Source organism: Lynx canadensis, chromosome D1 (assembly GCF_007474595.2).
Source record: "Lynx canadensis isolate LIC74 chromosome D1, mLynCan4.pri.v2, whole genome shotgun sequence".
Taxonomy (NCBI): Eukaryota; Metazoa; Chordata; class Mammalia; order Carnivora; family Felidae; genus Lynx; species Lynx canadensis.
The window spans coordinates 108,038,691-108,056,237 of record NC_044312.2 but is presented as its reverse complement, the minus strand read 5'-3'; positions in this window follow the sequence as shown (position 1 = coordinate 108,056,237).

Sequence of the window (17,547 nt, the reverse complement as noted above, 5' to 3'; positions counted from 1 at the left end):
AACCCAAGGCATCTGTGAGAGAATTCTCGTCTCTTTCCATTTCCCTTTTCCATATGCTAAAAAAATGTTCTCTTCTCCCCTGCCCTTTGCCTGTCATGGACGCCCCTAGGCTTTGCTTACAGCAGAAGGTCAAACCTCCCGGATTTGCCAGAAGGCTCCCGGAATCTCCAACTGACTGTCTGCGTCCAGGCCAAGGAATTTTTAGATTTGTATTTTCTGTTTTTCTGGGGTTGCTGGGGGCTGGGCTCGGTGCAGCTGCGCCGCCACCTGCTGGTCGTACCCGGGACTGCAGTATTCCCGGCACCCTACACATCCTTCCTTGGCGGAAGACTTCCCAAGCGGAGGGGGCTCAGGGGCTCGGGGGCTCCGGGGAGGGAGGCAGGCAGCCTTAGGTCACAGCTGCCAAGCCTCCAGAGTGTGTCATTAAATCGATTCGTGTAAAGTGGACCCCTGGTTCTTATAGAACTAGGATTGCCATTGGGCTGACTTTTCTTTTTTTTTTTTTTTAATTTTTTTTTTTTCAACGTTTATTTATTTTTGGGACAGAGAGAGACAGAGCATGAACGGGGGAGGGGCAGAGAGAGAGGCAGACACAGAATCGGAAACAGGCTCCAGGCTCCGAGCCATCAGCCCAGAGCCCGACGCGGGGCTCGAACTCCCGGAGCGCGAGATCGTGACCTGGCTGAAGTCGGACGCTTAACCGACTGCGCCACCCAGGCGCCCCTGGGCTGACTTTTCTAGACAAGGACTCCACCTGGTAAGGTGGCAGGAGGGGCCAAATGACCTCAGGCAGTTCACTTCCCCCTCTGACCCCAGGGTCCTCAGCAACCAGCGGAGAGCTTCTGCTTACGGTGGTAAAATTAAACGGGATAACGAATAGGCCTGACAACGAATATTCGCCACCACCATCGGCGGGCGTGGCCATTTGTCCCCGGTGTCCCGCTTCCTGTTTCCTTTTCCACGTTTCAGATCCAGCTGGGCCCGCTGGACGTGGCAGAGCCTGGGAGCAAGAGAAGGTGAGCTTCTCCCCTGGGTTCACACCGCAGCCGGACTTCAGCTTGAGAAAGCTTGGCTTGCTTCCCTCCCTGGAAGATCTCCCGGGCCTCACGCGCTATAAAACCTCATCTTTGCAAACTCTCCTAAGTTCAACCAAGGGCCTTGGCGGAGGAAGAAGGATGAAGGCAGCGTCTTCACGCAACTCCCCTGTCCTTTCTTGTCCTTTCTCTGCTTTTCCCCTGCTCGTTCTTTCTTTCTCTCTAAAAAATAAATAAACATTAAGAAAAAAAAAAACATTCCAGGGGCGCCTGACTGGCTGGGTGGGAGGAGCGTGCGACTCTTGATCTCGGGGGGTTAGGAGTTGGAGCCCCACGTTGGGTGTAGAGATTACTTAAAAAATAACATCTTAAACAAACAAAAAAAAAATTCCAGAAGTGGTACTGCTGGGTTCAAGTGTAAGTGAGCTTGTGGCTTTAAGTGGCACTCCCCGCTGTCTTCCCTGGGGACACAGCCACTGCTACTGTCCCCAGCTCCCTAACTCAGTGGGCTACTACAGGGTGTTGCCAATATCATGGGTGATGAGTGGTAACAGAACATAGTTATATTTTCCATTTCTTACGCGAGAGTTTGAGCAACTTTAATGCATTTCGGATGTATTTGCATTTCTTTTTCTGGGAACTCTTTCTTTATGTCCTTTATCTATGTTTTGACTGCAGTTTGTGGTTTCCATACCAATTTCTAGAAGCCCCTAGATACTGGGGGGCGGGGAGGGGGTTGGCTCTTCGCCAGCTTTTGATAAAAGTTGCCAACGTTTTTTCCAGTTTGTCTTTTGATTTTGTGGCTGTGCTATTGTTATCGGTGTTTTTGCACGTAAACAATCCTTTTGTAACCGAATTTTCCATCTTTTTTTTTTATTTGGCTTTTGGAATTTATGTCATGATTAGAAAGGAAGGCCTGCTCCTCTCCATGGTGATAAAGGAATTCTTTCACAGCTTTTAAAGGATTTTATTTATTTCTTTTTGTAAGTAATCGCTACACCCAACGAGGGGCTTGAACTTACAACCCCAGATCAAGAGTTGCACCTCTGTGGTTTGGGGGGCTTTTTTTTAAAGTAAACTCTATGCCCAACGTGGGGCTTGAACCCATGACCTTGAGATCGAGTCCCGTGGTCCACTGAGCGAGCCAGGGGCCTCTGAACAGCCATTCCTGATTTAAAAAGACAGGCCATGGGGCGCCTGGCGGCTCAGTCAGTGGAGCATGCGACTCTTGATCTTGGGGTCGTGGGTTCAAACCCCACGTTAGGCAGAGAGTTTACTTTAAAAACTCTTTTTGAAAAGGGGCGCCTGGGTGGCTCAGTCAGTTACGTGTCCGACTTCAGCTCAGGTCATGATCTCGCGGTTCGTGAGTTTAAGCCCCGCGTCGAGCTCTGTGCTGACAGCTCGGAGCCTAGAGCCTGCTTCAGATTCTGTGTCTCCCTCTCTCTCTGCCCCTCCCCTGCTCTCTCTCTCTCTCTCTCTCTCAAAATAATAAATAAAACATTAAAAAAATCTTCTTCAAAAAATAGGATGCTGAATTGGCCACATGCCTTTTCAGCACCTATGAAGGTCACGATATGACTTTCCCGATTAAACTCGTGAATATGGTGAATTACATTAATGAATTTCCTGAATCATATTAATGAACTTTCCAAAAACTGCTGACCCATCCTTTCATCCAGAAGGGAACATTCTAGACAAGTTATGCTATTCCTTTAATGCACTCGTGGGTTCTGCTTGTTAAACATCTTTCCTTTGGAATTTTCCCACAAATCTTTGCATGCGGTGCCGGGCTGTGTGGTTTTCTACCCCACCTCCCACCCTCCCTCTTTCTTTCCTTCCTTCCCTTCAGGTTTGGATACTGATGGTATACACACTTGATTGAAAATAACATGGCTGTGTTTCCTTGCGCCCTGCCTCAGTTTACATACTTTTCTCCCTGCCCCTGCCCCCTTGAACCACTGTCCCATAAACCACTGTGGTTTAACAAGGTCTTGGGAGGCTCTGGGATGGGGAGGAGAGATAGCGGAAGAGAGGGTGGGCCCAGCCTGCGTTTCTGGGAGGCAGGATTTTGACCAGACAGTCTCCTGCCTGCGCTTTATTCCCTCGCGTGGGTGCGGGCCGCCCAGGGCTCGTGTGCAGGGTTCTGTCCCTTCTCCGGTGTGCCTTCCTCACCGTGCGCCCATCTGAGCTCCGGATGCAAGAGCTGTAATGCGTGGGGAGGCTGCTGGAATCCTGTCGTGACCCCCCGGCCTTGTCCACTGGCCCTTCTCCGAGTGGGCGGCCTGACATCTGCACCCTCGTCTCTAGACCCTGTGCAGGGGATTCTATTCGGACAAAAGGTCTTTGCAGACGTGACGCAGTTACAGATCTGCTGGGGAGGACGTCCTGGGTCGTCCAGGTGGGTCCTAAATCCGAATTGACACCTGTCATGCATGGGGGCCCCAAGTAGAAGAGAAGAGAGAGAAGGGAGAGAAAGAGAAGGTCACGGAAGGACGAAAGGAGAGATCGGAGTGACGCAGCCACCAGCCAAGAAGCTCCGGGAGCCCCCGGAGACCGGCCGATGACCCCCACCCCCAGAGGCTTGGAGGGGGCATGGCGCTGCAGACACCCTGATTTGGGACTTCTGGCCTTCAGAACCGTGAGAGAATAAACGTCTGTTATCGTTTGTGGCGCTTTGTTCTAGAAGCCCTGGGAAACTCGTACACACGTTTATGCATTCCGCTTAGTTCTTGAAATTGCTTTCCAGCAGTTTCCCTCCACTTACCGAGACTCCGATCCTCAAGGCAGTGAGAGAGTTTGTCATCGCTTTGGCTCCCAAACGCATATTAAATTCCTAGCAGGGGTCAGGCCCCATGCCAGGCCCTGGGGACCCAAGATGAATCAGCAAGGAGGCACATCCCGGGGGGGGGGGGGGGGGGGGGGACTGCTGTAAAACAATCATCATGACAGTCTGATCACGCAATGTCAGCTGGACCCGACGGTAGGGGGGACTCGAGGCAGAACGGAGAGGGTGCAGGGTCCGAGGGCAGAGCAGAGGAAGTGGGATGGGTGTTCTAGAAAGGACAACGCGGGCAAAGGTCCTGAGACTGGGGGAGAGAGACGGAGAAGAGGGGCTGGCCCCAGGAGGACGTGGAGGGCAACACGGAGGGACTGCGGGAATAGCATCTCCAGCAAGGGGGTGACGACATAGGTTTCCAGATCGGAAAGACCTTCTTGGCCACGGTGTGGGGAGGGACTCGGACGAGGTGGGGCCGGTGGAGCCAGCCCCCCAGGTGAGGAAGCATAGATTCAATCGACATGAGGAGGTACACTGACGTGAGCCACCCACAGCACGGCGTGCTGGCCTTGGCAAAATCTCTCCGGAAAAGTGTTGTGGTTTGTTTTGGTTTTTGGTTTTTGTTTTTTAATTTTTTAATGTTTATTAAATGACCTCGGGGTTTGAACCTGTGAACTGTGGGATCATGACCCGAGTCAAAATCAAGAGTCAGACGCTTGGGGCACCTGAGTGGCTCAGGCGGTTGGGCGTCCGACTTCGGCTCAGGTCATGATCTCACAGTTCGTGGGTTCGAGCCCCGCGTCGGGTTCTGTGCTGACAGCTCGGAGCCTGGAGCCTGCTTCGGATTCCGTGTCTCCCTCTCTCTCTGCCCCTTCCCCGCTCATGTTCTGTATCTCTGACTCTCAAAACTAAATAAGCATAAAAAAAAAAAACAACAGAGCTGGACGCTCAACCGACTGAGCCACCCAGGCACCTCTTAATGTACAACTTATCTTTAATGTACAATCTTCTGAAGATCCTGACGGCATGCACAACATGTCAGAAATTTGAAGTGTCTCTTTTGGGTAACGAGGCAGCGTCCTGACCTCTGAGCCCTCCCAGCAAGCGCAAGCCCGTCTTGGTCACATGCTGGATTAACCTTTAAGCCTGTCAACCTTGGGTTAGCGGCCCTCCCCCCACCCCACCCACATCTTCTGCCTCCAAAACCCTCCAATCTCCGAATCTCTGCGGATGGGGAGGGCTTTTCCAGCTTGTTTCTGAGGACGGCCCACACCTGCTCTGGCCCTGAGCCGATGTCTGGGGCTGCTCACCCCCGTGCAGGGCTCTGCGACTGCCCTGGGGCCTTTACCTTGACCCCAAATGAATCTGTGGGGAGCCAAGGGCCAGGGCAGTGGCCGAGAAGATGCTGAGTCATTTGCCCCGAGATAACCAAGGGTTTCGCACCCCACCCCCGGGGCAGTAGGGATCTACAGCCTGGCTGGCCTACTAACAAGGCTCAGATCTGCTGTTGGGCCCATGGGAGGGCACAGCACCTCCATCAGAGGCCACAGGGTCAGCTCTGTTCCTGGTGGACTTCCCACGGGTCCCCACGTCACCCTCAGCACAGCAGCACGTACATAGCAGGAAACCGAGGCTTCCCTCTTCCCTCGCGACTCAAAGTGTGGTCCGTGGACCACACACGTCAGCGTCATCCAGGAGCCGGTAGAAATGCAGAATTTCGGGCCCTAGCCCAGACCTCCTGAGTCAGAATCTGCGTTTCCTAAGACCCCCAAGTAATCTGTATGCCCGCTCCAGGTCAAGAGGCACTGGCCTGGACCGTTCTCCTCCGTGGCCACGGCTGTCCCACCCTTCCGGCCTCCTCAGAGAGGGTCCCCAAGAGGGGCTTTGCCGCAATTTACGCCACGGCCTCCCCACCAAAATATAAGCTCCTTAGGGACGGGAAACTTGCCTCGTGCTGAAACTCCCCGGCGCCCAAGCCCTGCTTGTACACAGGAAGCCCCTGTTTGCTGGAAAAAGGAGGGGCAGCGTGTCAGAAGGCACCAGATTGCAGAGGTCTACACCACGGTGACTTTCATCCTCTGCCTCATCAGACAGTGGCGCAGGGAGCCTGGATGGCACGCGGGGGCCGTGAGCTGCCTTGCCCCTGCCGGTGACAAGCTAGGATTTGCTCTTTGCACAGAGAGCCAAAGGGACAGATGCCTGGGGACAGGTTCCTCACTGGCCCCCCTCTCCCATTCTCCCCAGCGCACACCCCCTCCTCCCCTGGCAGCAGGTAGGTCCAAACCCAGCTCCTCATCCAGCTGCGGATGGAACCTGAACAGCCACTTCTTCCCCAACTAGGGAGCTCGACTTAAGGAACCTGCCCGGTGGCATCGCCCAGGGGACACGGGAGGCCCGAGGCCCTGCTTCACACAGGTCTCTCGAGCCTTGTTATCCGGTTTCCCGGGGCTCGGAGGTGGGCGGGAGGTTCAAGATGCTCGACTGGGCGCGCTCGATTCTCTCCCCCTCCCCAAGTCCAAGTGCACTGGGAAGCCGAGAAAAGGCAAAGGAGGGAAGGAGTGTGTATGAGATACGAAGATCGCGGACGGCTGAGCAGGGAGACCCACAGACCGAGGCCGGGTGAGATGTCTGAACTACCAGAATAGGAATGGGTTTCTACGCTGAGATGCCACCAGGGCTCTTGCAATGTACAGGAGACCTTGGCCTTCAACCCTCCCTCCCTCCCTCGATCGCAAGCCTGCCTTCACCTGTAAAGGTGAACAGGGCAGGTGTGGCCCCTGGCACACCAAAGCTCAGACGAGGAGACAGGGGGGCACACAGGGAGGCAGGAAGTCATGGCCACACCGCAGCCACGGACGCGGGGCTCTGGGTCCCGACTGCCCAGGTTTGCCTCCGGCTCTACCTCTCACCGGCTCTCTAACCTCTCTGGGCCTCAGTTTCCGCCTCTGTGAAATGGGACTTATGATAGTAGCTCCTGTCTCGTGGGACGTTTCGAGGCTCCAGGTAAAGCTTTTAGGCCGTGACTGGCACATAGTAAGAGCCAGCATCACGTAGGTATTTGATACGGACATAAATACAGTGATACATGCTAGAGATCAGGGACATGGGAGCATCAGGAGGTGCCTGACCCTGCTTGTGGAGCCGAGGGTCCTGCGGGGGTGTGGGAGACCCCCAGCGGGCCAGGGTGTGGTCCCTGGTTTCAGACCCAGGTTCGCTGAAGCAAGAACCGGGCGTCCTCCCCGGGACCAGGCCTTTGCCGTCCGCCGTCCACCCAGGGCATGAAAACGCGTCAGGCAGGCCGCCCCGGGGCCCTGGGCTGTCACACGCTGTCTGGGTGTTTCACATTTCATTAGGTATGTTGCTGTCACCCACAGCCTGATTTCCTTTCGGCCCATCACACTTCCTCAGCCCCGAGGCCAAGGGCCAGGGCCGAGCTGTGGGTGGGGAGGGTCCTGAGGGGCGAAGGAAGTGGATGGAGGGCCGTGGTGTCATCCAGAAGCGTGGAGGAAGGTGGCCCGTGAGATGGGCTGCCGCCCGGACTCCGAGTAGAAACAGGAAGAGAAGCCGGGCATCTGGGGCCCAGGCAGCCAAGAGAAGGGGCTTCAGGCCAAGTGCCCTCCTCAGGGCCTGTCCTCGGGGACATGGGGCGGGGCCAGTGCTCCCTGTGGGAGGACATCCGGAGGGGGTGGGAGGCTGGAATCTGGATCTCCGTGAGGCCCCCAAGAAGAGGACAAAACCGAGTTGACCTGATGATTCTCCTCTTAAAAAGTTCCATTTCCTGGGGCGCCCGGGTGGCTCAGTCGGTTAAGCGTCCGACTTCGGCTCAGGTCATGATCTCACGGTCTGTGAGTTCGAGCCCCGTGTCGGGCTCTCTGCTGACAGCTCAGAGCCTGGAGCCTGCTTCGGATTCTGTGTCTCCCTCTCTCTCTGCCCCTCCCCTGCTCATGCTCTTCTCTCTCTGTCTCAAAAATAAATAAACGTTAAAAAAAAATTTTTTTTTAGAAATAAAAAAAGAAAAAAAAAAAAAGTTCCGTTTCCTGGGGCGCATGGGTGGCTCAGTCAGTTGAGCGTCCAACTGTGGCTCAGGGCATGATCTCACACTCCGTGAGTTCGAGCCCCGCGTCGGGCCCTGTGCTGACAGCTCAGAGCCTGGAGCCTGCTTCGGATTCTGGGTCTCCCTCTCTCTGCCCCTCCCCCACTCATGCTCTGTCTCTCTCTGTCTCTCTCTCTCTCTCTTTCAAAAATAAACATGGAAGGAAGGAAGGAAGGAAGGAAGAAAAGGCTATCTGGGAACAAAATGGCAACATTGTTATCGAGCTGCTGAGCACATGGTCCGGGAAGCCAGGACCTGAGGGGAGGGGGTAGTTCACAGCACAGATTCTGGGACCAGCCAGCCTGGGTCCAAACTCGGGCTCTGACCTCTGGGCCGTTGGCTAACCTCACTGTGGCTCCGTTTCCTCACCTGTAAATGGGACACCAGTACCGATCTTACGGTCCGTGAGGACAAAACAAGTTAATCTTAGCGACGCGCTCAGAACAGAGCACGGCCACACAGAAAGTGCCACGCACAGACTTGATAAAGAAACACTATTCCAGGGGTGCCTGGGGGCCTCCACTGGTTAAGCACCCCATGGCTCGGGGCGTGATCTCACGGTTCGCGGGTTCGAGCCCCGCGTCCGGCCCTGCAGTCACAGTGCGGAACCTGCCTGGGATCCTCTGTCTCCCTCTCTCTGCCCCTCCCCCGCTCGCGCCCTCTGTCTCTCTCGAAGTAAATAAACTTAAAAATATATAAACAAATAAAAAGACGCATTTGTTCCAGGCTTCTGAAACTGGTTGGAGGCAAGAAAAGGCCGAAAGAAGACGGTAATACGAGGAACTCCCGACCCAGCAGGCGACCATCACCTTGCCCCAGAGCAGTGATTTCCACACTTCTGTCATTGTTGGCGGCTCTCTGACTTCTGTCACAGCTTCAGAGTCTTTCTATTGCTCTTTCTTTCATTCATGCTTCCACCCCCCCCCCCCCGGCCCCAACAGCTGACTTCTAAATAACGTAGCTTCCGCGGGATGTCAACTACCAGAACTGGAAAATCAGTATCACTTGTTGCAAATAGAAGGAAACTGTAAAAACACATCCTGTGGAAACAAAGCAAACATTACGATGTTCTGGCTGGATCCCCCGCCTGCCAAGCGGGGCTCTGGGCCCTACCGGCTTTTTCTTTGTTTTTAAGAAGAAGGTATTAGCAAGGACAGGAAGATTCTCTCACTTCATCAAATGGTTAGGGGGCGGGGAGGCTGAAAGAGAGTAGATCTAGGAACAAACTTCTTACCCTGTGAAGGTGCATAAAGAACTCCCCCTGGGACATCACCCTGCCGCCTGGAATGATTGTTGCGGGGCCCGGCCTGCCAGAGGCGGGACTTTGAGGGGGGCACTACCAGGGAGTGGGTGCAGAGGCGGAATCCGCTGGGCGTGGGGACAGTCTCGGGCGCCCCAGCACCACAGACTGAGCAGGAAGGGAGGAGCAGGGCACCAGGCGAGCCCAGGACTCTGGATCGTGGCAGCTGAGCGCACACCGACTGAGTCTGGACCACATGTAAATACAGAAGTCTCATCTAGTAGCTGCAAATGGCCTGGGGCAGCCAAGCCACGGCTTCTGCGGCAATCCACCCCAGACCGCCAGGCCGTGGTCTGTACCTACCAGCTTCCCTCGTTTTTGCCCCCACTTCCAACTTGAGTCCAACCAAAGAAAGCCAAATCTGCTGTCCTAACCAATAGGACTCTGTTCTGGAAAGCGACAACAGGCTGAGTCTCACTTTATCACCGAGGGAGGGACGTGGGGCCAATTATTTAACCCCTTTAAGCCTAACTTGCAGCGCCTGGAAACTGAGAGGCAAACATTAGCCTCCTCTCGGGGCTGCTGGGGGGTTTCCACGAGATAATACGCGTGGCACCCGAAGCACAGAGCTCGGCCCCTGAAAACCCCCGGTGTCCGACTGATGGCGCTATTGGGTCTACGTTAACCTGCCGTCCAGCAAACCCAGGGGCCGAAGGGGCGGTGGTGTTTGCTCCCAACAAGGAAGTTGAGGCTGGAGAGCTTCGGAGCTCTGTGCATTCCAGCCCAGAGACTTTTCCAGGTTGCTCCTTTTTTTTTTTCTTTTTTTTTCTTTTAATGTTTATTTCTAAGCGCGAGCGTGTGCGAGCGGAAGGGGGGCAGAGAGAGAGGAAGACAGAGAATCCCAAGCAGGCTCCATGACGTCAGCACAAACACGCTCTCTCTCGAACCATGAGATCATGACCTGAGCCGAAGTCGGACACTCAACCGACTGAACCACTCAGGCGCCCCCTCCAGGTCACGTCTCCACCTCTCCAGGGTCTGTCCTGAGTAACACCCCCCAGAGAAGTCTCTGGTTCTGCCTCTCTCGCCTGCGCCCTGCCTTCCGCGGATTTGTCTACGTGGGTGTGTATGTTCTATTTTTCTTCCTTTTTACAAATGGTAGCCTCTGGCCGTTTCCACCACCAATATTTCTTGGAATTCATTCCCTATCAGGATATCTAGAGCTTTCTGATTCTTCGCGAAGCCCAAAGAGTACCCTGCTGTATAGACGTACGTCATTTATCTCCTACAGACGACTGTATTTGTAGGTGAATTCCCTGGAGATGTGTGGCCAACTTGGAGGGCATGTGTGTTTGAAACAATGAGGCGGTTGCCATTACAACAGACGATCTGCCCAGCTCACCACCAACCCGCACGTGTTCACACTCGTGGATCTTGGCCAACCCGACAGAAGGGAACTTGGAACCTCGGTGTTCTTTAACACACAGCTGGGTGATGAGCCAGTATCTTTTGTGTGTGCCCAGGGGCAGCTTGTGGTTCATTTCTGTGACTCTCTTCCTCTCATTTCCCTCCCAACGAGGCTGTTGCCTAGTTTCTTGTTTCTTGTTGATTTGCAAATGCTCTTTACATTTGCAAATGTAGGAAAAGTAGGGCTACTGGGAGCAGTCGCCCTTGTTTGTGACATGAGTTACAGATATTGTCATTCTGAGTAGCACTTCTAACCTCCCTGCTAAGACCACACCCTCTGCTCACTCTCTTTTTAAAAATTCCCATAGCATCTCACCCAGTTCTTTGCCCACAGTAGGTGATCAATAAATGCTTGTTGATTAGATCGATGCTGCCGAAGCTTTCTTTACTCATCGTCTTCGTTAAGAGGCCCTAAAAGCATGGCCCCTACCATTTGATTTTATGTAGTTATAAATATATACTCATACTCCTGTTCTAGTATCTTGAATGTAATAGAAAAGCTTTTTAAGAAATGGAAATTAAAAAAATAGTTTAATGCTTATTTATTTTTGAGAGACAAAGAGAGACAGAGCGCGAGCCGGGGAGGGACAGAGAGAGAGGGAGACACAGAACGCGAAGCAGGATCCAGGCTCTGAGCCGCCAGCACAGAGCCCGACGCGGGGCTCGAACTCACAAGCCGTGAGATCATGACCTGAGCCGAAGTTGGACGCGTAACTGACTGAGACACCCAGGCACCCCAAGAAATGGAAATTTAAAAGAATGAGCTAAGAATAAAAACAGGTGGAGTTGTGACATTACATCCCGTGCCCCAGAAAACTGTCTTGCACCCCCCACCCCCACCCCATGCATAGGACCCTCCTTTGGAGACCTCTGGACCTGATGCAGTGATAAGGACACACCCTGTCTACTGAGAACTTCAACTTAACCTGGACATGAATGGCTTGTCTCCCCCAGTCTAATGCCAGGTGCCTCTGGGTTGTGGGGCTCCCCGGACCATATCTGCCGTGAGCACAGGAAAAGGGGTGCTGTTGCAGAGAAGGAGAGGTACAGGAGGAGCCAGTCTGGGGTGCCACAGCCCGGGGCCCCCAACGTACGGGGCACACCCATAATGACAGGTGATGATGCCCACCACGGTGGCCTGGGCCCAGTTTGCAGCCCTACTCCACTACTGGAAGGAAGCCGGAGGGACAGGGCCACGCTAGGGACAGGCGGGCAAAGAAGAGGCCCGACGTGGCCCTGCCAGGCCCCAGGGTGTGCTGCCTGCAGACACAGAGGGGCCCAGAGCTCATGACCTTGTTGGCCACAGCCATGGACAAGGGCACCATCGTCAAGTTCAGGAACTCTGCACCAATGACTGAAGGCGGATACCAAGGAGTCCCCCACCAAAGGTGGGGTGTCGGCAGCTGCTACGGAAGATGATGCCTGGAACCCTCAGGCCTCCCACTCAGCCCAAGAGGTCAGCAAAGGCCCTGGGGCTCCAGGGCTGGAGCCCTGGCATCAAGGGCATCAAGAGCCAAGAGCAAGGAACTCTCCCTGCAGGTGGACCAGTTTCCTGTTGCTCCGGTGAAAATAACCACCAATATGGCGGCTTACAACAACACCCGTTTCTTCTCTGACACTCCGGGGCCCAGAAGCCCCCAATCCGTCTCCCCGGGCTGAAATCAAGGTGATGCCGAGGATCTGCTACCTCTTACGCAGTGGGGCTGGGGGTGGGGGGGGGGTGGCAGGGAGCGGATATCTGTTTCCTCACCTTTCCAGTTTCTAGAACTGTGTTCCCTGGGTCCAGCAGGGACCTGCTCGGGTGCTTACATTGCCCCTTTCTTTCATCAAATCTCTCTCTGCCTCCCTCTTCTAAGGAGACTTGGGATCATATTTAGGGCCACCCGGATAATCCCTTGATCTCAAGGAAATTAATTTAATCACATTTGCAAAGTCTCTTCGGCCGTGTAAGTAACCTTTGCGGGTTCCAGGGATTAGGGCATGGGTATATTTTTGGGGGGCCATTATTCTGCTGACCACAGAAGACAGCACCAAGCGGACGAGAGGCTTCGAAGACCAGGGTAGGGGTGGGGGTCAAGGAGTGTCCACGTTCGTCTCTTACAGACGCTGTGAAGCACGGGGGCAGGGACCCTCGGTGCCTCCCAGGTCTCTGCAGTGGCCCAGTGGCTGCTTTGGAGAGTACCTTCAAGTTAGGGGTGGGGACGGGAAGGCAGGAGGCTGGGTTGGGGGCTCACATGACCCCCTGGTGGGCAGCACCCACCATACCTATTGTCCCTTTTGTCCCAGACATCGACGGGTGGGTGACCTCTGGGTCATCCTCCCTCAAGCCGCCGGTGTCTGACTCCAAGGAAGTTTCTGGTTCTTGAGGGCAGCTTTGGGTGGAGAAAAGACTTTCAGAAATATTTTATTAGTTTTCATCTTTATTTATTTTTGAGAGAGAGAGAGAGCGCGAGCAGGGGAGGGGCAGAGAGAGAGAGAGGGAGACACAGAATCCAAAGCAGGCTCCAGGCTCCAAGCTGTCAGCACAGAGCCCGACGGGGGGCTCGAACCCACAAACCTCAAGATCATGACCTGACCCAAAGTCAGATGCTTAACCGCCTGAGCCGCCCAGGAGCCCCAATACTTTGGTTTTTAAAGCTGGTTCTTCAGTCCTAACCTTTTGTTGAGCTTTTTTTTTTTTTTTTCAACGTTTATTTATTTTTGGGACAGAGAGAGACAGAGCATGAACGGGGGAGGGGCAGAGAGAGAGGGAGACACAGAATCGGAAACAGGCTCCAGGCTCTGAGCCATCAGCCCAGAGCCTGACGCGGGGCTCGAACTCACGGACCGCGAGATCGTGACCTGGCTGAAGTCGGAAGCTTAACCGACTGCGCCACCCAGGCGCCCCTTGTTGAGCTTTTTAAATGCAATTCACAAAGCCTATTCTATGAATAGATCCAGACAATTTTCATGATCATCTTTAAGGCGAGCTTTGATTAATGTTTGTACCATTTACCTACTTAGTTAATTAAACTCCTTTAAACATTTTAAGCTGCAATCAGAGTTTATTATATTCCATTTTCTAAGTTTTTCAATTATCTGACTAACAAATCTTCCCAAGTCCTTAAAGCGATTCTTATCAATCAGATACATTAAACTTACAATTATGGGGATTTTTAAATATTCAAAAACTGTTTACCAACCTAGTAAGGTTCCAACTTTCAATCACAGCTCAAAGTCAACGACTTGAGCACATTTAAAATTAGAATCACAAGTCCGATGTGAACATTCAAACATACTCAGTTCTCTTAAACTTTCTAAGTCCTTAAAAGGCCGGAGATATAAGGGAGATTTCTGACCTTCTCACAGAAAGATGAATATAACGGTTCCGATCTATTCCATCATACACTCCACTCGATTCTAGATTTCCCTGGGTTAAAACTCTTCCCCAAACAGATTTGGGGTTTCCTTCTCGGTTGGACGAGGGTCCCTCACGTTCTGTTTCAACCCCCAACGGCTGTACAGGGAGTCAATTCTGATGTGAGTTTTCTTTCCATTTTGAGAATAGTGTGAACTATTCATCGATCGTCCTGGACAAGGTTTCCGGTTTGGAGCCGTCGTGAATAAAGCCGCTCCTGGTGACATCCCGGTGACTGAGACGGTGACGTCTCGGTGGGCATGCACACGCATTTCTGTTGGGCACACAGGGCGGAGCCCGAACGAGCCTCTCGCCTTCCCAGACACGGCCGAACGCTTTCCCAAGGCGTGCACCACCGATCTAAGAGATCTCTGGGCAGAAAGGGACTCGGGGTCCCTGCCTCAGTTTCCCCTCTGTCTGCCTCGTGTCGGTTGTCCTCCCACAGCTCACAGATCCTCAGGTCCTCAGGGTTTGGAGTTTGGAACTGCCCCCTGAAATCTTTGCCACGTTCCATAATCCCCGAGCTGCTGTGTGCCCGGCACTGTGCTGACCCAGGGGGGAGCCCGAGTTGGGTAAGGTCCTCGTGGGGAGCTGGGGCAGTGAGGCAGGCAAGCCAGCCAGGCACTAAGGACTTCACGCAGTCAGGACCAAGACTGACATATGTACCCAGGGCTACGGAGGCCCACAGGGCACCAAGCCCATGCCCCGTGTCAGAGGGCACGGGAGTAGCCTTAGGCGGGGTCCCCAGGCATCCAGCATCCTTTCGCATCGTGCCCGTTGAGGGACCACCCCACCCCCATGTGGTCCAGTCCAAATCAGTTTCTGTCGCATCCGCGGGATCCTGGTTGATCCTGAAGATTTCCCAGGGACAGCGACAGACAAGCCGGGCCCTGAAGGATTAGGAGTTGGCAGATGAGGGGTGAGAGGAAGGGTGTCAGGCAGAAGGAACCACATCTGCAAAGGCCCAAGAGGCAAGAAGGCACCGGGAACGAGGGCGGAGGGTGGGGGGGTGGGATGCGATTCTCTCCACACTCTGGGAAACGAGGTGAGAATTAGCCACGTGTCCTGAGGGGCTGCTCTGTGAAGCTGGGGGTGTAGGGCTGCCTCCTAAAAGGTCACCCAGAGCCCTCACAGAATGTTAAACAGAGGAAGAATGACTTCCCTCGGAAAGCTCATTCCGGCCACACTGTGGTGGGCCAGATGGAGGTGGGAAACCGGCCAAGAGGCAGTTGGGAGGGACTGAGGCCAGGCGGACCAGCGGGGACGGAAGAGGACTGTCACCGGGGCATCGAGGACTTCTGCGTCAGGGGAGGAGGGTGGGGAGGAAGGCAGTGGGCCTCCGCCTGGGGCCCTGAGGAAATCTCCTGGCTCAGTTCACCACAGAGCTTAGCTGACAGCCATGCCCTGAGCCCAACAAGCCGTGGCCTTTCTCGAAGTTTCCCAGCTCTGCCCTGCCCCCAGATCCCCTTCCTTTCTCTCACTCCCTGCCCCACGCCCACAAGTTGAGTCAGCTGCCCTTCACCCGGGCAAGGCGACATACCTGGTCCTAATCCCCGAAAGAAACCTATTAATGTTCCCTTACATGCAAAAGAGGCTTTGCAGATTTGACTAAGGACCTTGAGATGGGGCGATTATCCGGGATTATCCGGTGGGCCCGGAGTCATCACAAAGGTGCTTATAAGAGAGAAATCGGTGTGAAGACAGAAGCAGAGGGACGTCTGAAGCTGCCACCCTGCTGGCTTTGAAGACGGAGGGCTGCTGGAGCTGGACGAGGCGGGGAACTTCTCCCCTGGAGCCTCCAGAAGGAACTGGCTCTCTTAGCGCCTTGATTTTACCCAGTGAGACTTCAGACTTTTTTTTAATTAATGCTTACTTATTTCTGAGAGAGAAAGAGAGAGAACGAGTGGAGGAGGAACAGAGAGAGAAGGAGACACAGAATTGGAAGCAGGCTCCAGGCTCCGAGCTGTCAGCACAGAGCCGGACGCAGGGCTCGAACTCACAGACCGTGAGATCGTGACCTGAGCCGAAGTCGGACGCTTAACCGACTGAGCCACCCAGGCGCCCCGTCCTGTTTCAGACTTTTGACCTCCGGAACTGTAAGATACATGGGGTGTTGCTTTTCAGCTGCCAAAGTGGTAATTTGTTACAGCAGCTGGAGGCAACTAATACACCAGACTAACAAAAGCTTCATGTCTCCACCAACGGGTGTGGACTCTTTCTCTCCACCCCCAGTCTGTGTCCCCCATCTGGGCCCTGCAAGGCAGCACCGCGCCCTCCACCTTCTCTCTGTGGGGTCAGGTAGGGGTGTGGCCAGCCAGTCCTGCCGGACATGCCCCTCCCCCCACCACGCCCCCAAGGCTAACTGATCAGCTGGTGGTGAGAACACTCAGCCACCTCTGGGAGTTCGAACCCTTTTGGTTTTTCCTTGCACCAGTGCCCCTGGCGGGGGCACTGTAACCCCTATAACCCCACGGTAAGTAAATCCAGACACTAGTCCATGCGGGGACTTGAGCCCCCAATTTTATACCCAGCCCAAGGCCAGCGTGATGATTCCAAACCGCTTAGGGCAGTCCACCGCATGTAGAAGTCTGCCGGGGGGGTTCCTGGGGACCCTCGTTTCCCGAGCCTGCCAGGCACCCCCTTCCCCGGCGCCTTCTTCCTGTTCTGAAAGCAGAAGGGAAGCCGGGCACTAGGGCGGCCACCCTGTGACCAGGAGGTGACAGGTGACGATTCAGGCGGTGGGTGCACAGAGAGAAGAGCGAAGGGCCCCACGGCATTGCCAGGTTGGCTCAGTCGGCTGAGCGTCCGACTCTGGCTCAGATCATGATCTCACCCAGTTCTTGGGTTCGAGCCCCGCGTTGGGCTCCGTGCTGACAGCTGGAGCCTGCTTCGGATTCTGCGTCTCCCTCTCTCTCTCTCTCTCTGCCCCTCCCTGTCTTGCGCTTTCTCTCTCTTTCTCTCTGAGAAACTAAACATTTAAAATAAAAAGAGTCAGACCCTCAAGGACTGAGCCACCCAGGTGCCCCCTGAGGCTTTTGTTTGTTTATTTAAGAAAAAACGGGGCGGGGGGGGGGGTTCGGAGCGGCCCCAGCGAGTGTGCTTAGCAGTGTTGTTATAAATCAGATAACAGTCAAGGCTTAGGCAGCAAACCCTGGTTTGTGGAGAGAAGGAATTTCTTGAAAAATTAGAATACCAGCTTGGGGTCAAGAAGACAGTGGCCAGAGATGCCCCAGTACTTGAAGCAGGCCTGTTTAGACACGCCAACGTAACATGCCTCCTGTATACGGCGATTCCGTCACGTTTATAGATTTCTCTCGAAAAATGTAAATGTAAGGATCTTTAAGTCTTCGTTCTTTAGGCCATTTCCTACTTAAATTCCTCTCAGCAGCCTGTCTAAACACAGAGACCCACGAGGAAGGGACCTGACCGGGGGAGAGGAAAGGTGGCCCCCGAAAAGCAGGGACATATCCTACGGCTGAAACATTTAAGGGACGAAACGGGGAAATGAAGGGCCCCAGGGGTTTAGGGTGCCCAGGATGC